This window comes from Callospermophilus lateralis, chromosome 1, assembly GCF_048772815.1.
Source record: "Callospermophilus lateralis isolate mCalLat2 chromosome 1, mCalLat2.hap1, whole genome shotgun sequence".
Taxonomy (NCBI): Eukaryota; Metazoa; Chordata; class Mammalia; order Rodentia; family Sciuridae; genus Callospermophilus; species Callospermophilus lateralis.
Window position 1 is genome coordinate 202,315,020 of NC_135305.1, and position 22,950 is coordinate 202,337,969.

Below are 22,950 nucleotides of genomic sequence, written 5' to 3' on the forward strand. Positions count from 1 at the left end.
CTGGAGAGTTCTGGGCTCCTCCAGGCCTTTGCTGGCAGGAGCGAGAGCACACAATGACATTGAGGGAAACCTGTTCCTACGAAGCCCTGCTCTCAGAGGACAAGTAACAAACACCTGAGTCCCAAATTGATTCCAAATCTCGGTCCTAATGAATAAACCAAAGGCCTCACAACTGACCCTAGAGGTATCTGTACAGGAGAAGAGCAACTCTTTCCTTGACTTCTTTAAAAGAAAAAGCCTTTCCTATAACGAGACTTGAATTTTAGTGAGTATTTTTTTTTCTCCTGAGATTGAATAACTACTATTTTCTTAGTGCTAGCTATATTCAAGCACATTAGGTCAATGAGGCCTCAAAACTTGGCCAGAATAAAAGTTAAGTGGATTAGACAAAGGGAAATGAAAGGAAAGGAGGGAAAATGGGAACAGAAAAGACAATAGAATGAGCCATACATAATTTTCCTATGTTCAAAAATGAATACACAACCAGCGAAACTCCGAATCATATACAATCACAAGAATGGAATCCTAATTAGGAGAAGTTATACTCCATGTATATATAATATGTCAAAATACACTCTACAGTCATATATAATTCTAAAAAGAGCAAATTAAAAAAAAAATCTTGGCCAAATAAACATTAGTATCTCCATTTTGTATGTAAAGAAATTGTTAGTAACTCACCTGTAGTTTACATAGGTACTAAGTACAGTCTAATATCTAGCCTCTGTTCTGGGGTTTTAGGCTGCAAACTGATTCCCCCAAAATTGTTCCTTTCTTGCCTTGTAGGCAAATGTGTCACAAGTCTGCAGACTTCAATCTCTACTTATTTCTGCTTCATTACCCATGTGCCATCAAGGCCTTCTTGAGTCGCTCATGGATTTTAATTGCTGCTATTCTTAATTTTTACCTACAGAATAACATTAGTTTAGCTACATCGCTGTCAATTTAGTTAGTTGCAGAATACTTGGTGAACCTTGCTGTATATAACAGTTTGAATCCACATCATCAGTAGTTCTGTATTTTATTTTCTTGTAACCGTTGCACCTGAATTTGAGAGTAAGCACCATCTTAACAATTGTGTTCCTCTTCAATCTATTTATTAGCCAGTCTAGTTCTTTTACCTTAGAAAAAAAGGAGGGTGAGGCAAATTAGCTATTCATTCTTTCTTTCTCTCTCTCTCTCTTTCTGTCTCTAAATTTAAAAGAAAAAAAAATATGCCACCTCAGATAACATTGCTGAGCCAGTGCTTATCAAGCTCTGATGGCCATAAGAATCTTAATAAAATGTAGATTCTGAGAGGTCCGAGAAAGTGTGTGGAGGGCTGCTTGTGCTTTTTTTTTTTTTTTTTTTTTTTCAAGCTTCTGGGTAGCGCCCCCTGCTGGCCAAAGACCACGCTGTTCATAGTGGGATCTCTGCGTCCTAAGCTCTGTCTGCACAGTTCCCTACCACTCTGGAGTGGGGGATTTAACACACACCCCTTCATCACTGGCAGCCAGGGTCTGAGAGGATTTTTTTGTGGGGGGGGGGCAGTTCCTTCCTTCTCACTACTGTATTGTTTTAGTTTAATGACCCAAAATCAGTCTGATGGTCCTAGATGAAGCTTTAATGTGATTCCAATTTCAGTGCTGTCCTTAAACTGAGTTATGTGGTTCCAGTCTGTTTTCTAATGAGACTACGTCATGTTTACAGATTAAGTTGTGTCATAGAAAAAGAAATTAGAAAGCTTCTTACACAATAAGCATATTCAGGTGATGATTTTTTTGTAGTATGATGTTAAGTAGGGTTTTTGCTTTTTAAGAAGCAATACAGTGATTTTTAGATGTCCTTCTGATGGTTTGGTTCATGAAGATTCCTGTTTGCTTAAATTTTGAAGCAAGATTTGAGATAAGAACGTGGAGAAGGAAAACAACCTGACCAGACATCAAGGCCCTGACCCAAGAATGAGGTCTACAGTCTGTTCCCAGATTTGCTTCTGGTTGAGTCAGTGAATTACGTGTTCCCACTGTCCTGAGTAAAATAGGAATAACGTTGATTCATACTTCCTGTACAACCGTATTTGGGTTTAATATTGTCTGCACACCAAGGACTCCCATCTCTGTATTTTTATTCCAGATTTCTTTCATTCTAAGAATATATATATCCATATTGTTATGTCCAAATGCCCACCAAGGGATGTGCTGGCATCCCAAATTTAGGTGTCCTGATTAAACTTTACACCTTCGCTCCAAGGCTGACCCTGTCCCTGTATTCCCTATTCCAGTGAGTCTCACAACTATCACCCATCACTCACCCAGCCTGGAGGCATTATTCCCGTTATGCTGGGAGATACTTGAAACAGCAATTGGTCTTGCTCCCAGCACCTTACCCTGGATTCAGTATAGTGAAATGGTCCAAAAATATGGGCCTGAATTGAACCAAATTCTACAAAGATGGATGGTCCTTATAACCCTGGAAACTATTTCTGAAAACTGTGAAGAATTGCCATTTTGAAGAATTCCAAACCCTTCTCACCCACCCACACCTAAAAAATTCAGATGCATGGAATTTTGGTCAGTGTTTTCTACTGCCAGGATATAGTGAACTCTCCTACAATCCATACAGGCAATGCTTGGTAGTGTTAGAATTCTCACTTTTATATTCTTTGCCAACTCTCATCGAGATTTGTCTGTATATTTTGTCAATTTATTTTCTTACTATATTTCTGTTGACCTGTCCCCCTACCAGCATCATAATAGGTGCTTTGTGACATTGTCTTTAATTTCACAGCCTGAAATTTTATAAACACTGTGCTTTTTGTTTTGCATTGTTTTTAACTTTTTTTTTTTAATTGGAACATCTTTATGAGGTACATCATGGTAACTCAATACAAGTGTACAATATGTAGTAAGCCAATCAGGGTAATAGCCCTTTCCATCTCTTCAATCATTAATCATTTTTACATGTTGGACATTTCTTACTCTTCTTTTCTAGTCATTTTGAAATATGCCACAGGTTGTTTTGCCCGATCGTTACCTACTATGCTAAAGAGGAACCAGGAGTGATCCTTCCACTCTGTGCCTTCTGGGATTGGTTTCCCTTCCTTGTCTCCAGTGACTGCTGTTTCATTCTTTTACAGGCTAATTTACTGAGTGAGAACATGTAATATTTGTCTTTCTGTAAACACTGTTTTTAAAAACTGAGTTTAGGGCTGGGGTTGTAGCTCAGTGGTAGAGCACTTGCCTTGCATGCATGAGGCCCTGGATTCGATCCTCAGCACCACATAAAGATAAACAAATAAAAATAAAGATATTGTGTCCATCTACAACTAAAAAATTAAAAAAAAAAAAACCTGAGTTTAAAAACATCTTCCAAGAGAATGAGTGACCCTCCATACATCATACCTAACCTACAAGGAGGGCGGGCTCCAGCCTGCTTCTCCCTGAGGCTATAGGTCTTCCTGACACCCTGTGGGTTTGCATTGTACACAAATGGAGCACATAGAGTTGCACCATATGTGCGGCCACACATGTACCTAGGGTCATGATATCCATCTCATTCCACCAGCTTTCCTGCCTCCATGCCCCATCTCCTCCCCTCCCCCACCTTTGCCCAATCAAAGTTCCTTCATTCTTCCCTTGCCCCCTCCCCCCATTATAGATCAGCATCCACTTATCAGAGAGAACATTCAGACTTTAGATTTTGGGGATTGGCTTACTCACCCTAGCATAATATTCTTCCACTCCATCCATTTACCTGCAAATGTCATAGTTCTATTTAATGCTGAGTAATATTCCATTGTATGTATATACCACAGTTTCTTTATCCATTCATCTATTGAAGGGCATCTAGGTGGGTTCCACAGCTTAGCTTTTGTGAATTGAGTTGCTATAAGCATTGATGTGGCTATGTCACTATAGTTTGCTGATTTTAAGTCCTTTGAGTAAGGACCAAGGACTGTGATAGCAGGGTCAAATGGTGGTTCCATTCCAAGGTTTTTAAGGAATCTCCATATTGGTTTCCTGAGTGGTTGTACCAATTTGCAGTCCCATCAGCAAGGTATGTGTGTCCCTTTTTCCCCACATCCTCGCCAACACTTAATATTGCTTGTATTCTTGATAATTGCTATTCTTACTGGAATGAGATGAAATCATAGAGTAGTTTTGATTTGCATTTCTCTAACTGCTAGAGAAGTTGAACATTTAATATTTCTAACTTTTAAAAAAATATCTGAACTTCTCTTGGTCTCCTAATGACTCCCAGGAGGCCCTCCTGAGTTCCAGACACAGAAATAGGCTCTGTTCTGGCAGAGAAGACCCTGTTAAGAGCTCAGTCAAGTGATCACGAAATGATTCCAAAATGGGATTATATTATGCTTTAAGAAATCAATTTACTTAATGTTTACACAATCATCAATTTTCCTCTAAATGCTGTACCTGAGCTGGGAACTCAGGAAGACTTGGTGACACCAGATGCCGAGATAAAGCAGAGCGGGCGGGGGAAGTCCTTAGAGGATTTACAGCTGCCAAAAAGGAGACTGATTTTTTTTAAAACCTTGGTTAGAATTTAGCTTCAGAAGAGAACTGTACGCCAGGCCTGTCCCAGTTGCCATCCAAGTTCTCAAGCAGATGTTCTCCCCTCCCCACGATGCTGCGCAGCCAGCTGATGAGCCTCGAAGCTGTGCAGCCGGGCACAGGGCTCTGACTGATGCTTCCTTTCTCAGCCCTTCTCCCTACCCACCTAAAATGTCATACTGTCACATTTCAGTACCTCAGGGGTTGGACTGTTATGGTTAATGAGCCCAAGAGCTGTGGCAATGGCAAGAGAATAGCCACATTTATATATTCCCCTGGGCCAGGCCCCTGAGCTTTACCAGGAAGGAACCTTGGGTCCCCTCAGGGATTTTGACTGCTCAGTGAATCTTCCCTTCAGGAAGCCCATGGATGCTGCCCAGTCCTTTACTTTTGCATGGACACTGCTGCCCAGAGGGTTGCCCCACCAACAGGCTCTCTCCAGGACTGGTACAGAATCTTTGCCTAACCCCGCAGTGCACCAGGGCAATGCAGAAAGTGTCCCCAATCCCAGCACAGCCCTCCTTCCCCAGGAGTCTTCTAGCATTTGCCTTTGACAAAGCTCTCGCACAGCCCTGGATATCCTCACGGTAACACATGGACCATTGGTTCCTGCTGAGAATTAACCAAAAATGTGACGGACGGATGTGTGGTCAGAGATCACTGGGGAGCCCCACACCAAATCCATTGCTGGGAAGAAGGCAGAAGGCTTCACTGTGTGGTGCCTAGAGTAATGGAATTGAGGGAAGAAGACAGTCTGTAAGAAAAACAGCAGTGCAGGAGGGCAGGAGGCAGTTTTAAGGAAATTCGTGTCTGTTGAATCAACCATGAGAATAAGAGTTCATCTACTTGCAGATTAAGAGCCCTCCTGGGAAGACAAAGAAGATAAGAGCTGAAAAGGTGGTTATGTTTTATGTTTGCAAAAAATATACATATAATCTTGTTGCCTTTACAGAGATCATCTTAGGAGGCATAGTGTGATGGGTACAAACCTTGAAGTGTGTCTGAAGAATGCTCTGAGCCAACTATGGGCCCTTCTCTTGATAGAGGCTGAACTTGGCAGCACAGACAGATCCCTAAATAATTAATTAAAATATCACTGTGAAATGTTCCAATAAAGATTTGTGCTTGGAGAAGAGGTGACAAGTTGGAGGCTTTAGGATAAGAAAGAGAAAAATAGAGAGGATATGAGTTTGGGGTTTTGTTGGGTTTTGTTTGTGTTCTAGAATGTTTCAGACGTTCTCAGAGTTCCAGATGGACTATAAAGATACCCAAGAACCAATCATCCAGATTTGATGACTCTCCTGAACCCACCTGCATTAGTCAGCTTTGTATCACTGAGACGCAATACCTGAGATAATCAGCTTAAAAAGAGGAAAGATTTATTTTGACTCACAGTTTCAGAGGGTCAGTCCATGGTCGCTCGGCTCTTTTGTCCAGGTCTGTAGTGAGGACCAAGTGGCACAGAAAAACTGTTCACATCATGGTGTGAGGAAACAGAGAACTTGCTTTTATAATAAAGCCCTTGTCCCCAAACCCATTAAGCCATGAGTCCATAAATGCATGAATCCACCCATGAGGTCAGAGCCCCCATTATCTAACCACACCTCCCAAAGCCACACCTCTGAACTCTGCTGCACTGGAGACCAAGCCTTCCACACCTGAGCCTTGGGGAGACATTTAAATTCCAACCCCTAGCATCACCAGAACTCATGTCCAGGAGATGAAAAGTTATTGGTATCATTAAAGCTCCATTGTGAGCTCTTTTCGGACTCCATTTCCTTTCCTTCCTGAAACAGGATGTATTGTTCCTAGGCATGTTATTTGGTTTTACAACTTACGTCTGACAAAAACATGTCTAAAATTGCCCTGTATGATATTTTTCATTTTCACTAATGGCATAGTGCTGTACCTAGTGTTCTGACGGGTTCCTTTTAAGGTTAGACATATTAAAAAAGATAGATTGGGCTTCTTCACTTAATACTGCTGTGTGATCCCTTAACAAAGTGAATAATCCCGGTTTATTTCCCCATTGTCTGATGGAGGGATTCTGTGCCTCTCACTTCAATCCAGCCACAGTGTCCTCCTTGTCCCTCAGACGTGCAGAGCACACGCAGGCCCCCAGAGCCTTTGCACTTCCCACTCCTGCACCTAGAGGGCGCTTGCCCCCAATTCCACTCACCCCATCTTATCTCTTTTCAAAAAAAAAAACCACCTTACCAGAGAGCACTTCCCTGACCACCTTGCATGGAACAGCACTCCTTCCCCACCCAGTCACCGTCACTTCTCCGATCCCACTGCATTCTTCTCATGGCAATTACTCCCCCTGATGTAGAATGTATCTTGTTTTTTTTCACTTAACTTCCTGCCCCTTGCACTAGTGAATAAACACCCTGAGACTGGGAGCCTCATCCACTGTGCCGTGTTCACATCAGCACCTGGCTTATGGTGGGTGCCCAGTATATATTTGATGAATGAGCAAGTAAGTGGATGAAAAGAGAATGAATGAGCCATGGTTGTTTGCATCTTTTTCTACACAGGCGATGCCTTAGTGAACATTCTTAGGGACACATACAAGTGCTTCCTGGGAGAGTCCCAGGATGGCATTTCTGGACTATTAGGACAGATAGGCCTGTGCAAACTTCACAGAGTACAAATCCCCATAATGAAAGTAATGGACTACTTGGGAACCAGAAGGCAGCCAGCTGCTGGATCTGTGAAAGGGAGATAAGTAGGCATGCGGGCCTACCTCCTACTGTTTGTCCACAGCAGGAAAAGGGAGCCTCACCTGCCCACCCAAACTGCAGCTTTCTGGTCACCCACTTCCTTAGCCACACTCACTGTAGGACACCTGACCCTTCCCCCTCCCCATCTGCATGAACTTCCTCCTCGAAAGCACTCTTGAGGTTGGTGGACTTAGTAGTTGCTTTCACTGTGTCAAGAATGAGCACTTTCCATGGACTCTACCATCCATGGCTCACAAAACCCCATTGAACCCTTATCATCCCTTGTTTTCCAGGTAAGGAAACAGAACACAGAGGTTAAGTGCCTTTCCCCAAATCACAGCTAACAGGTGGCAGAGCTGGGATCGGAACCTGTGCCTTTAATGAATGATGCTACTAATAACCCATATTTCACATTGAACAGTGATTTTATGCAGAAAGTCTGCTACATGCTTCACATTCTGTCGCTAACCCTCCACAACTGGTAGAGGAGTCACAGTTGTTATTTCTATTTTGCTGGGGACCAAGGCACCAAGGGCTGGACTAACTTGTCTGACGTGACACTTTGGGAAAGCAAGAGAGCCAGAATTTGAACTCCATTCTCTCTGGGCCAGAAGCTCACCTTTATCCACAATTCTGTGCTTTCCCCGCATAATTCCCAGGGCTCGCCAGCCTGTCCTGGAACTGTCACTCCTGCTCCATCCTTCAGGGATACTTTCAATAGTAAGATGAGTGTCCCCAGCCTCTGACTTCCAGGGCACTTTCTTATTGCCTTGACAATTATTTGAGTTCTCAGACGACAGGTCTGGTCACACATCTGTGTCAGATGTGTATTCTCATCATTTGGTGGTCTGTTATTTTCTGTCTTGTTTTCTGCCTCACCAGAAATATCCTTCATTACACTTAATCTCCATAGGAATGGAGTAAGGTAGAGGCAGAGGGAGGCCATTAGGAGGTCTTATCAGAATTTCCAAAAACATGTAAGTTCAAGAAAAAATTCTCCAGCCAAAAGATTATGCTATGTCTCCTGTGGGGACATGTACCCCATACTAAGAACCAACCACCCATTTGAGGTATTTGGCACAGGACAGGTGTCCAAATTCCATGCTAAAAAGATGTGCTCACTCACACTCAGATTCAATGGCTCTAGTACCAAGTAGGCACTAGAGCTCTGGCCTTCCTCTGGACACTCTTGACTTAGTCATTTATTTCTCGACCCCTATAAGTTAATACCCCAGTTTGCAGATGAGGACACTTCAGGTCCAAAGACTAAAAGTAATCCATTCCACCTATGTAGTGATTGATAAATTTTCGCTGTTGATTTTTCCTTTTTTAACCGAGGGGCACTCTGCCACTGAGCTACAACCTCGGCCTGTTTATTTATTTGTTTGTTTGTTTGTTTGTTTGTTTGTTTATAGTCAAGTTTTTACTAAATTTCCAAGGCCAGCCTCAAATTTGTAATCTTCCTGTCTCAGACTCTGGAGTCATTGGGATTACAGGTGTTTACCACTACATACATTTTTTTTAATGTTTAAAATATTTTCAGAAATTTTTAAATGTTTAGTCCGTAAGAAATGATCATGCTTCAGTTTGTGAGACTACACAGAGTTTGCAGAATCATCCTCAGGGATGATTCTTGGAATCTTTGAAACAATAAGCAGTTGTCAATGAAAATTCTTTTACCTCCCACCCTTCCTAAGCCACCTCACCTGTTGCTTATTAAGGCTGAGAAGCAGCAGTTTGGCTGTTCAAGAACAGGTCTAAGACAGAGGGCTTCTGAATGGCCCGAAGTGTTTGTAAACAGTGAATGGAGAACTTGTCTGATGATCCAACCATAGTCTTTTAGGGCTATCTGGAACTTAGAACTCAGCATTAGGACTCTTGGTTGCAAATAATAGAAACTCAACTCAAAATGTTCACATGAAAAAAAAAAAAGTGGGGGTGGGGGGGGGCGGTTCAGAATTTGTTGGCTCATATCTGCATCCTGTCCCTTTCCAGTGTCAGATCTGCTCTTGTTCAGAAATACTCACCAGGGCATGTGTTGGGCATCTCAAACTCAGGTCCTAAATTTTATTCAGAAAACCATGACTATTTCAAAGTGATGGGAAAGATGACCCCAGCAACTCTAATCTTCCCTTCTGCATAGAGCCAGGGCAGCAAAAGGACAAACCCTGATTCTGAGCGGGTGAGAAGACCCTTCCACCACAAAGACCAAGTTGGGGAGAGGGGACGGAGGATCCTATAGGAAAAAGAAATGTCCTTCGTGTCAGAAGAATTGGTTTGGGGGAAAGCAACAACTGTCCCCCAATACCAGTGTAAACCCCTCCAGCAACAGAGAGTACCCTCCAGCATGTCCTTGCTGTGGCCAGCCGCTCAGGGGACAGTTATGAGGAGACAGCCAGGCTGAAACTTTCTTTCCTGCATTTTCTTGGTGCTTGTAAAGCTCAAATAAACCTCATCCCCAGAGGTTACGATTTTTAAGGGACTAGCTTTCCTGCATTTTCTTTCTTTTCTGTTAAATCATTCTAAATTCTGAAAATAACTTTTGGAGTTTTTAATCAAAATGACAGATGCTTTTTGTAACAAATTGAAATGCTACAGAAAATTAACTGGAGCCTGTCCCTGTTTACACTGGGTGCCTGTGGGTACCACGTGTGCATGGTTGAGAGTTCCCATTTTGTATGTGTATGTGCTAATGATGGGGACCGCATCCAGGGCCTTGCACATGCTAAACAAGTACTCTACCACTGAGCTACACTGCCTGCCCTTTTTTATCTTTATTTTGAGATAGGGTCTTACTAAGTTGCTGGGTCTGGCCTTGAATTTGTGATCTTCTTGCCTCAGCCTCCTAAGTACCTGGAATTATAGGTGTGCACCACTAAGAGAGCTAAGAGCTTCCATATTTTAAATCCCTACACAAGTGCTGGCTCCCTGGGGCAAGACACTAATCTCAGTTTACACATGTATAAGGAAGGGACTCGTCTTTGTAAAGTCATTATAAGAAATTTTCAAGCCCTTTTTAATGCCAGGTACCTTAATGCTTCTGTTATGTCTTTTAGTTGTCAAAATAACCTTATGAGGCCATCATCTCCATGTTATTGATGGGGAACCTATGTGATGTTAACCTCCATATTGGAGTCCTAACTCTTCTCCAGTAGATTGTGCAATTTCCACAGAAAACTGCTTTCTATTTATGGCCTAAGACAAATCATCCTTGGACCAAATGCCCCCCCCCCACTTTTTTTGAGAAAAATGGTGGGGCCAAGTGACCGCACTTTTTTCTACATAACCATTCAGCATCCTTTTCTGAATGCTATATTTTTGTCCTGCTCTCTAAATCACCCCACTCAAAACTGGACAATCCAAAGAATTGAGTTCTTCTTTCTATGTTGAAGGATGGCCTTCTCTGTTACCTGTACACTCTCATTCACTCCGAATTTCCAGGAATTTGTCAAAATCTCTGATTCTGCCCTCACTCCCCATACTTTTTATACATTGCTTTCCCCTTCAACATCTTCTGTCATTTCTCTGGAGTTTGGGAAAGAAAAGAGAGCTGATAAATGTGTGCTTGTACCTCTATTGAACTGAAATCCTTTATATTTCGTTTCATTTTTCTGAATTTTCTAAAATGAGGATTTGTCATTACATTCATAATAAGAAAAAATAACAACAAAAGCTTTCCTTAAAATGGAGGAATTTAGAAGTATGTTCTTATCTGCATAAAAGAGAAGAATCTTGTCAAAATGTTTCATACGCGCCATTGCAGTGCTAACCAAGAAATGGTTTTCCCTCAGTGCTTCATTGATTGGGGTTGAGGCTGGGGAACTTTGCTATTTCACTTATGTTTTTTATTTTCCCAGGCTGGATTCAAACTTTTAATGCAATGAAAGTGTCAAGTATAAAGCTGCCATCAAGTAGATGGACCCGTTAGCTTTTCTGTGTAATGAACCAACCCAAAACAGTAAAATAGCAAGCATTTATTGGCTTGTTCTTGGGATGGACTTGGATGGACGGTCTCACCTAGGGTCACTCATCTCAGGCCTCTCTAGTCAACTGGCAGTCAATGGCTTCACTCACCTTTCTGAGGATTGTCTGGCTATGGCCGGGACAAGAGGGATAATTGAGCTGCCTAGTGTCTCTCATGGCATCTCACAGCAGGCCAGCTTGGGCTTCTTCACATAAGTTTACAGGATTCCCAAGAGCAGCAAGAGAAGGATCCGACATCACTTTGCGGCTCTATATGATCAGACCAAGTGATAAAGCCAGCCCAGATTCAAGGGGCTGAGAAACTAAAGCAAAAAATAAACACTACTTCCTAAGGCAAGGGGCCTAATGCGATTTTACAGTTCACCACTTAATAATCCTAATTCTCTGTTTCCCCAGACTTCTGAGGACTCAGTCTCTGGAATGGTTCTACAATAATGTGAAGAGCCGCTTCAAGCGCTTCGGCAGTGCCAAGGTCCTAAAAAACCTGTACCGGAAACACCGGCTGGAGAGCGGTGCCAGCTTGGACATTCTAGGTACCCTGGCTGTCTGCGGCTTGGGAGTGTTTGGTGGGTGGACAGTTTGGAAGAAGGCCCGGCCTGGAGCTCCTGCACACTGGAGCACACTTATGTGAAACAGAGAGATTTGCTTGAAGATCAGGTGTTAGTGAGCAGCAGAAAGAGAAGGAAAGGTACCAGACAGGGTTAAAACTTGACTTTGGGTCCCAACATCCCAAATGGGCTAGAGCTGCCATGGTAGGAGCCAGGAAGACCAAAATATTTCTGCAAACTATGGACATTGTAATTCTGGATCCCTGGAGATGAAAGTTTCTTGCTCATCATTCCCCGATGACTAAAACAGTTGAAAGTCGTTTTCATTTGGTTGAGAGAGACGAGGTCCACACTCTGAGGCTGTGTCCCTGTCTTTCTCTTCTTCCTATACCCCAAAAGTCTATTCTTACCAGACCCAGAGTCTGATGTCATGGGGAACTTACCAGAGCATCAACATCCTCCTAGGAGAGCTGAAGGGTGACTTTCTACCTATGCTGTTTTCATACCATCATGACACCAAAGTTAATTAGAATGAGAGATTATGTTCTTTATACCTTAGTAGACCAACCTGTAGGAAAAAAAATATTATGAACAGCATGTCCTCTTAAAAAGGATGTTTTTTTATATCTAGATGCATATTTTTTCCATCACTCTGCTGACACAGGTAAATGCTTTTTGTCCATGAGAAACAAGGAAAGAAAAAAAAAAATCTCATCCATCTCATTTGGAGCTTTCTTGCCATCATTATTTTACATTGTTGTATTCTCAGTAAAGCCTTTGGTTGTGTCTTATCTAAAAATATGCCAGCCACTTAGATAACGAGGGAAATAGGATGGAGGTATTAAACTCAGAGAATCATTAGGGCCTTTTGTGGTCGTTGTTAGACTCGCTGTCTTTCAAACTCCTCAGGAAGCCTAGAGCTGAGAGCAGCCAAGGGTTTTCCACGTGTTATTTTTATCTTCTTTTTACTTATTTTTCTAAAAGTTTTTCACCAAGCAAAAAAGAAATAAAATTTTAAAGTAATGCTGTTAACAGGGTTTTTTTTAATATTTATTTTTTAGTTTTAGGTGAACACAGTATCTTTACATTTATGTGGTGCTGAGGATCCAACCCAGTGCCTCCTGCCCGCCAGGCGAGCACTCTACCGCTGAGCCACACCCCAGCCCTATTAACAGTTTTTTGACTCAAACAGATATCTGAAGAAGTTTCCAGAACAGAATTCATTCACTCATTTATATCCCTTCCTCTCTTTCCTCCCTTGTGCACCCTGGTCTGCCTTAGGTACTGGCTTTATGACACCACATTTAAATCTCCTAAGCGTTTTCTACCACTTCATGCAAATTAAGAAGAAGAGCAAACATGTGTGGGGAGTTCTATAAGAACAGAACACAATTCCAATTTCTTTCCCTTTCTCTCTAAGGCCCCACACGTAGAGAAGGCAGACATGAATCCCACGTGGGCTAATGCAGGGTTTTCAAAATACAAGTGGCATTTTGAAAGGAGAATCATTTTCTGGGAATAAGTATCTCCACAACTGAAGGAGATTAGGTGCTGGACCCACTAGGATTCATCTCCTGTCATCTGCAGCTCAGTCAGTGTCCACCATGTACATTCAGGTGTCCCCATGGTACACAGGTGAAAGCTTCTTTATGTCTGCGTTCCCAAAGCCTGGCCCAATTCTTTATGTTCTCTATATTGCACTAGTCCAATCTTAGCATTTTATGCATAAAGAGACACTTCATGGAAATACTGGAATCAGTTGATTTAAAATGAAGGGTATGACTGGGGATGTAGCTCAGTGGCAGAGCATATTCTCAGCATGCACAAGGCTCTGGATTCAATCCCCTGTACTAGGAAAAAAATAAAAAATAAAGATGGGTATCTTCCTTCAAACTAAGACTTCCTTTTGATAAAAATGGAGACAAGCAGATAGTAGACAGTTAGTGAAGAAGCACTCAAATCTGTGAAGCCATGATCAGAAAATAATGCAATGTGTTCTACAAGCCATGAGGAAAGTTAGGTACTCAAGTTTGGAAAAAATCCTCCAGTGCCTTAGAGGCTTCTTGGTTATGTGCAATCACTGGGGAGTCATTAGCATTAGCTTTACCTGTCACCTAACACCCATTTAGGGTTGCCATCCTCAATCCTGATGAGGCATTAGAATTACCTAGGCAGCTTTGGAAAAAAATTCAAGTGCCCAGGATCGTCTTCCACCCGCTGTCAATTAATTCTGAAATTCCAGAGGTGAGCCAATATACATATTTTTTTAAAGTTCCCTGGGTTATTTTAAGGTACATCCAAGACTAAGAACCTCAGTTAGAACTTCACCATAATTAGTTCAGCAGAGTTCTGAATAAGATGTTTCAATCTTCAGCTCCATCCAAGGGCACTTATTTTCATTGCCAAAATATAATCGGCAAAACCATCAGTGCACAATGCATCCAGGACACTCATTGTAAAACTCCTCTTGTTTATGACACATCTCCATTACATGGGCCAGTGTACTTTCCCAGAAAACACTTAGTCCATGGAAAATTCATGAAGTCCACAGTATCTTCCAGGCTCCCCATCACATGCTCACTTTGTCCTGCCATCAACCCCTCCCCAACCTTCCCCAGCTACCCGTACTCCTATTTTTGCAGCCCATATCAAATGACCAGGTTAGACCCAAAAGGGGACCCATTCATTTAGGGTTGGGAATGCAGCTCGTATTCATTACTTTAGTAACATTTACTGAACACCTACTATGTGCCCTCCCGGTTGAAGTGTTGGGATAATAAATTTCTAATAGAGAAATCAGATAAATAAATGAACACATTTATAAATAATATAATGCCCAGTGGTAGTGAGCGCTTATTGATAGTCCCAGCACGACATTTTTAGTAGTTATTCTAAAAAAGAAGCACTACCTGGAAAGGTAAAAGCAGCCATTATTAATATACTTAATTATCAGACAATCCAAAGACATTTTTATTTAGTATTAGATAAATGAAGTGGAAAAATAAACTCTGCTTTTATTTATTACCACTCTTGATCTGTTTTTGACATGATTCCAGAAAGGGTCTATTGCACCTTTCATCTGGAATTTGATTGACACATGTGATCTTTTGAAAATACTAAGCCACATGACATCAGAGGTTCCTTCCACTCACGAGGAGCAGTGGTTTGATGTCGTGTGGCTGCTGTGTCAGTGTTTTGAGGAACAATTTGATGGTTTTCTGCCGTTGGGGAAAATCACATCATCCTAAATGACACCAATGCTCCTACCTATGAAATTAAAGGGAAACAGAGAGAAAGTCATACAGAACTTCAGCTTATCCTCTGAGAAGCTCAGGCCCCCCAAAGACGTCTTCAGATCTCTGTCCTCATCCTCTCAACAAGTGACCTCACCTTCTACCACCCCTGGCAAATGGGGCACACCAGGGACTGTCTTGTCTCCCCCTTCTGTGCTCCTGTAGTGAGAGCCACTGTCCCTCTGCTCTGTGATCTGCCCCCTGCCTTGTTCTCTACATCTGATCCCACCAGGAAGGCCTGAATGTTACTGCTTGCCTTTCTTTCTCTTTTTTTGGTACTGGGGATTGAACACTGGAGCACTACAATCACTGAGCCTAATCCCCAGCCCTTGTTTATATTGTATTTAGAGATAGGGTCTTGCTAAGTTGCTTAGAGCCTTGCTAACTTGCTGAGGCTAGCTTTGAACTCATGATCCTCCTGCCTCGACCTCCTGAGCTGCTGGGATTACAGGAGTGCGCCACTGTGCGGGGCTTCAAACTCTTAACTGGGCCCTTCCTATTAATTTATGAACACACCCCAGTCTCTCCCATTTCCTAAACTCTCCCTTCACTGCATTTTCCTCCACTTACCACCCTGCTACTCCTGCTCATCACAGGTGAACCCCAGAAAGTGGGCTTCCTCAACTCTATACCCAACCTCTGGCCCTCCCACGCTGTTCTCCACACAGCAGCCACAGCACATTTCAGAGACACAAATCAGAACACAGAGGTCACCTGTGTCAATAGCTTTATGAAGCCTTCAGTTGCCACTGAAGGCTTCATAAAGCTATTGGGATTAAGATCCAAGCACTAATGTGGCCATCGGGACCTGTAAGGCCTGTGTCCCAGTTCACGTTACCTGTATGCCCTCTCCTCTCTCAGCCCAGCCATGCTGCCTCTCTGTTGGGTCCCCAGATGCACCATGCTCTCCTACTGTCAGTCTCTGCACCAGCTGTTTGCTCTGCCCATGCTGATCTCCCACCTTCCCATACCTATTGGCTGGTTCTCACAGACTAGAACTGTCTTTCCTGCTGAACATTTTCACTATACTGTTAACTGCCCCTTCAGAGCACTTAACATATCTACCACTTGCTACTTATTTATGCAAGTCTTTGACTACACAATATTCTCAAGATTGTTCGGGGCAGGGAGGGTTTCCACCTTTGCTCACCAATGTACCCCTAATGCTAGTTCAAGCTCAGACACCTAGTAGATACCTGTGGACTATTTATTTGCAAGATGAGTGAATGAATGCTGAATGAGGTTTTGCCAAAGAGAACCATTCTCACACAGACAGACTGGGAACTGCAGACATGGCTTATCCAAAAACTTTATTTTCAAAGTAAGGAAACTGAGACACAGGGAGAGAGAGTTTCTTTCTCAGGTCACAGAGCTAGAGTAGATGGACTTCAGGAAAAAAACCCAAACACAGAGTGTGACATATGGTCAGACTGAATTACGATGATAGGCTGCCCACTAATGATTTATTTCCTAAAGACAGCAGTAGCCTACCAAACCCACTACAAATATCCACAGCCAATACCTTCAGTGTTTCCCTGAGGATGCTTCCATGACAGCCTATTTGGCCTGGGATCAATGGCATTTGCCCCCTTTGGAGCTAAGGAATGTAGGTCCATGTTTATTTTCTTGGGTTTTGTCTGTGTCTTCCACCAGCATCTAATTCAAAATATATTTATTTTTAATTTTTAGAGTCACCTGATGTCTAGTTGCTATCTTGGGCTCTGAGGTACAGTGATTAAAGAAAGAAAAGCCATTATCCTCACCTCCAGAGATCTCAGCTGATGAGTTATTATGGGAGCACAGGTTAACAATCCTTATCCAGAAAGAGGGCTTAAAAAAGGTCTTAGCCAGTTGCTCTTCCCAGACTGGAATGAAGACCAGGGTTATGTGTTCACTTGAGAGAAGTGGCAGTAGGTCTTAGGAGACTGAATACCAGGCTTACCTGGCTCATTCTGGGTTTGCTTCATGTGGATTCTTTTCTGCAGAAGAAAATTACCACCATTAAATCATTAGCTAAAGGCCTCTGTTTGGATGGATGCCATGGCCTCTAGCTAATGATGTGTGGACTGTCTCTTCACACATCAGAGAGTAGAATTGATACTCCTGTTTTTCTGGTAAGGAAGTCACATGTTAGAGAAGAGAAGTAACTTGCTCAAGGTCACACAACTAGTAATTTTCATGTCCAGGAGCTGACTTCACATTTCTCAGACTTTGATATGTGGTTCTGCCTTTGACTCCATATTGCCTTAAAGGAATCTCAGTCTGTTTTGTGTTGCTCTATCAAAATACCTGAGACAGGGCGATGCATAAACAATAGGAGTCTATTTGGCTCACAGTTCTGGAGGCTGAGAAGTCTAAGAACATGTCATCCATGGTAGAAGGTGGAACACAGCAGGAGATCACAGGTGAGAGGCCAAGAGAGCAAGAGGAGCCCTCCATGATAACAAGCCTGCTTGCAAAGGCCAACCCACTCCTATTGTAACAGCATCAATCCACCTATGAGGGTGGAGCCCTCAGGACCTAATCACCTCTCACTAGGCCCCACCTCCCTACACTGTTGCATTTGGGGATTAAAGTTCAACATGAGTTCAGGAGGGAACAAACATTCAAACCATAGGAAAATGTATTGGAAGAAAGTTGCAGGGGATGTCCAGAAATCAGTGTGAGAAGAAAAAAAACATAGGTCCAAGATTGGATCATCACTGTAGGACCCAGTGACTCTCTCAATCTATTTGCAAGACAGACAATCAAAAGTGTGTCATGGTCTGCTGCCAATTCCAGGACTCAGCACATCAGTACTCATTGATTGCTGAAGGCTAATCATTTTCTCTCTCTCTCTCTCTCTCTCTCTCTCTCTCTCTCTCTCTCTCTCTCTCTCCTTTAGGAGGAGGCTTTTTTGAGTCTAACCTGGAGAATGAAGGAAGCATTTCAGGCAGTGACTCAACATTTTATAGGCAGTCAGAAGGTAAGGTTGCTTAAGAGATCACAGCTCCTGGGAAGTTGGAGGAATATAAACACCATCAGACTGTCAGGGTCTCCCAGTCGTATCCACACCCCAATGCCACCATTTATTGCTATGTGTTAGTCTGTATGAGTCTTCTTATTGCTATTTGGAAGAATCCATCATCAAAATAGGTGAGTATATCCCAAGCATGGCCTAGAGAGCTGTGTTCACCACCCGATCATTGGATATTTTACAATCCACTAGTTAATGTTCTGGAGTTGGAACATAATAATCCATTCACCTGTGCATCTCATTAAAATATGGTGCCCTATAAAGAAAGTATAAACTACTGATTACCTTCTACTTGTTGGTATCAATATAATTGCTCTCTAGAGCAATAGTTAAAGTGAAACAAACTTCTAATAGGATAAAATCAATTTGCCTCCTCTCTAAAGTACTAGACATTGATAACCAGTGCCTCCTGAATCATCCGCCTCCTGTGGGAGGCCCACAGCTCCTCTGCGCCGTCTCTGTTCTTTCTCTGGGTTCTGTAGGATTAATTCCTCATGTCTACTCAACTAAGGAGGTCTCAGGCCGCCTGTAAGACAGTATTCCTGAGTGCATCTGTGAGGGTGTTTTTAGAAGAGTTTAGCATTTGAATCAGTTGATGGAGTAAAGATCCACTTAGCAATGTGGGTGGGCATCCTCCAATCCCTTGAGGACCTGTGTGTAGTCCACTTTGCATTGCCAAGACCAAAACACCTGACAAGAAGGATTTAGAGGAGGAAAAGTTTATTTTGGTTTGAGAGGTTTAGTCCATCTCTGCTAGTTCCATTGCTTTGGGCCCAAGGTGAGGTAGAGCATCATGGCCAAAGGGCTGGATGGATGAAAGCTGCTTAGCTCAAGGTGGGGTCAGGAAGTAGAGAGAAGGAAGGAGGAAGGGGTATCAGGGAAGATGAACCTTTCCAGGACACACCCCCAGTGACCCACCTCCTCCAACCAGGCCCCTCTTGTCTACAGTTACCACCCAGTTATCACTCTCACAATCCAGTCATTTCACCTCCCAAGTATTACTGCATTAACACGGGAAGTTTGGGGGGACACCTCATATCCAGAACATAACAGTGCTCGACAGAACAAGATGGTAGAAGGGTAAATTCACTCACTCTTCTGGAGCTGAGGCATTCATGCCCTCCTGCCCTCAGACTTAAGAACTTCTAAAGCTTTCAGACTTCAGGGCTTAGGCAAATGACTTCCACAATTCTTAGGCCTTCAGACTTAGACTGGATATACCACCTGCCTTCCTGGGACTTCCGCTTGCATCATGGAACTTGACAGTCTCCATAATCGTATGACCCAGTTTCCATAAGAGATAGATGGATGGATGGATGGATAGATAGACAGACAGACGAATCTTTCCTGAAAATTCTCATGAAGACTCTATCTTCAGTCACCCTTACTGCCAGTAACATCCCCAAGGGCTACCACATGCTATCATATGGCCTCAGTGCACGGCTGTTTGTCGCTGACCCTGAAATGCCCAGCCTTGGTTTCAACCCAGAGTTCTAGACTCAGAAATCTAATGCTTAGTCATTAGGACACAATGATCCTATAGGATTCTTAACCTCGGCATATCCAAATCAAGCCCCTTAGCCCCTTAGGTCCACCAACGAGAGTCATCTTTTCCTCAGTTTCTTTCCCCACTTCTACCCGTCCACCCATTGCCTACCGCCTCTGTTTCTAATCTCAGCCTTTTCTTTCCACTCTGAGGCTCATGGTATGAGCATGAAATTCTTCTGTATTAATATTAATCTCAGTGACCATTATATCAGACAGAGTTCGCCAGAGAAACAGAACCAATGGGAGCCATATGGGTATGTAGACACATACACAGAGAGATGCATTTCAAGGAACTATCTCTTGCAGTCATTGGGGCCTGGCGAACCTGAAATCCTTAGGGTAGGCCAGCAGTCTGAAAATTCAGGCAGGAGTGTATGATGCAGTCCTTACATACAATTTCTTCCCTGGGAAATATAGGTGTTTGCTCTGAGACCTTTCAACAGATTGAATTAGGCTCACCCACATTGCTGAGGGTAATCTACTTTACATAAAGTCAGTTGATTGTAGACATTAACCACATCTACAAAATAACTTCAAAGAAATACATAGATTAATGCTTGATTAAATAACTAGATACAATGACCTAGCCAAGTAACACATAAAACCAAACATCATGTCACTTAACAAACCCTCTTCTACTTCCCCACCAGTTTTTCTCTCTGAAACACCAGCCTAAACCTTCACTTTTCAGCCAGTTTTCCACATCATTCTGATCTCAGAATCATAAATATGGCATCCAATGTATGTTTTTGGCACCTTTGTCTAGTATGAGATAACTATATTTGTGTGGGTTTGTCTCTGGGTCTTCTATTCTGTACCATTGGTCTACATGTCTATTTTGGTACCAATACCATGCAATTTTTGTTACTATAGCTTTGTAGTCTAGTTTAAGGTCTGGTATTGTGATGCCTCCTGCTTTACTCTTCTTGCTAAGGATTTATTTGGCTATTCTGGGTCTCTTATTTTTCCAGATGAATTTCATGATGACTTTTTCTATATCTGTAAGAAATGACATTGGGATTTTAATTGAATCTGTATAGCGCTTTGGGTAGTACACCCATTTTGACAATATTAATTTTGCCTATCCAAGAGCATGGAAGATATTTTCATCTTCTAAAGTCTTCTTCAATTTCTTTATTTAGTGTTCCGTAGTTTTCATTGTAGAGGTCTTTCACCTCTTTTGTTGATTCCCATTTTTTTTTTTTGAGGCTATTGTAAATGGAGTAGTTTTCCTAATTTCTCTTTCAGAGGATTTATCACTGATGTATGGAAATGCATTTGATTTATGGGTATTGATTTTATATCCTGCTACTTTGCTGAATTCATTTATTAATTCTGGATGTTTCTAATGGAGTTTTTTGGATCCTCTAAATATAGAATCATGTCGTCAGCAAATAATGATAGTTTGAGTCCTTCTTTTCCTATTCATACTCCTTCAATTTCTTTCGTCTGTCTAATTGCTCTGGCTAGAATTTCAAGGACTATATTGAATGGAAGTAGTAAAAGAGGGCATCTTTGTCTTGTTCCAGTTTTTAGAGGGAATGCTTCCAATTTTTCACCATTTAGAATGATGTTGGCCTTGGGTTTAGCATAGATAACTTCCACAATGATGAGATATGTTCCTACTATCCCTAGTTTTTCTAGTGTTTTGAACATGAAAGGGTGCTTTGATGGGGCAAAGGGGAGAGGTGGGGAGGGAGCATGGGAGCAGGAAAGATGATGGAATGAGATGGACATCATTACCCTAGGTACAATGTATGACTGCACATATGGTGCGACGCTGCATCACGTACAATCAGAGAAGTGAAAAGTTGTGCTGCTATTGTGGACAACGAATCAAAATGCATCCTGCTGTCATGTATACCTAATTAAAATAAATTAATTAATAATAAATAAATAAATAAATATGGCATCCAAAGTCTTTCTAATTATGGCTTCAGCTGCTTGTTTTCCAGGGATCTATGGGACTTGGTAATTCCCTATCAATTGGGTACCTGGTCACCCTGTAGCTTAGAAAGCACACGAGAATGTGGACTCACCTTGTCCGTTAGAGCATCACTGCGGACACCCCAGAGCTTAGCTCAGGGGAGGTACTCAGCAAAAGTTTGTTCAATGAGAACGTGGACCTCTTCATGGCATCACAATAAAGAAAGACAAGGGGATATAGGGTCTTTCCCCAGGAAGCACTTGGTGTGATGACAACTTAGATTTTGTTGGTTCTGATTATTGAAACATTGGGAAAACTCTTTGTGCACTCAGTCAGGAACACTACGGAATGCAGAGCCCCAGGCTCGGCTGCCCTGTGCTGCTCCATCATGTTTGCATTAGCTGGCTAAATCACTTTGACCTGCACTAACTATGTTGGTTTTAGAAACTTATTATGTTTGCCAAATGCTGGTTTCTGTTCACATTTGTGTCTTTAGGAGTCTAAGAAGCTTGAATGCTTTTTTTTTTTTAAATGGAGCAAGTGATTAATTAATGAATTAATGTGTTTGCCTCCTGTCTTGTTCCATAAGGAGTTTTCAGCAGCTTTCAGGGGATTTGCATGTGTTAAATAATACATGGCTTGGAGATTATAAATGGAAATAGGAGGCTGAAATCAGGGGGAAAGAAACCTAAGCACCCAACCCTCTCAGACTCACATTCCTGTGCCTGATATAACTTGGGTTTCTGAAGCAAACTCACGGAAAGATGATAGAAATTCCCACAGAATTTGGAGTTTTTTATGAAGCAAAACTCCAGTACCTCAAGGGAAGCAGAACTCTTCCCAGCACTTACCTCCAAAAAAGAATTTTGTCACCTGGGGAAGTCCTTTGATTTAGACATACTTCTTCCCATTCAATGCCATATACAAAGAGTGTGTTCGCTAAAACATACAATTGCACTATTTTTAAAAGGAATGTTAGCTTGTATTCATTTCACTTTTATGGTTTAAATCACAGGCTTTAGACACAGAGTACTTAATTCAAATCTTAGCTCTTTTATTGTCTTATGGTCTCATCTCGGATGAGTTGTTTAACCTCTCTGTGCTTCAAATTTACTATCTGTAAAATGGTCTCTGCCTAGTACCTACTCATTGGTTTTGGGAAGGATTTAGTGTGGTTGCCCATGTGAAACTCTCAGCCTGGGCCCTGGCATCTGGTTGAACTCTGTGAGCTTGGCCAGTGTCTTGGTTAGTGATGTTGATTTATGGTCTAAAAAAAAAAAAAAAAAAAATTCTCCCATGAGTTTTGTTTGCATTAAACCTCCGGCACAGCCCTGTGTCCTTAGGACATATGATAACTCCTG

At 42.2% G+C, this 22,950-nt stretch overlaps 1 protein-coding gene across 1 annotated transcript in view; it reads left to right on the forward strand.

Moving 5' to 3' along the window:
* The first annotated feature begins 11,719 nt into the window (after positions 1 to 11,719).
* Myrip (myosin VIIA and Rab interacting protein) overlaps positions 11,720 to 22,950 on the forward strand; it is an 85,418-nt gene continuing 74,187 nt past the window's right edge. The window contains exons 1-2 of the mRNA XM_076869264.2: positions 11,720 to 11,790; positions 17,983 to 18,063. The gene's annotated coding sequence lies outside the window, so the exon portion shown is untranslated. The remainder of the gene's footprint in view (positions 11,791 to 17,982; positions 18,064 to 22,950) is intronic.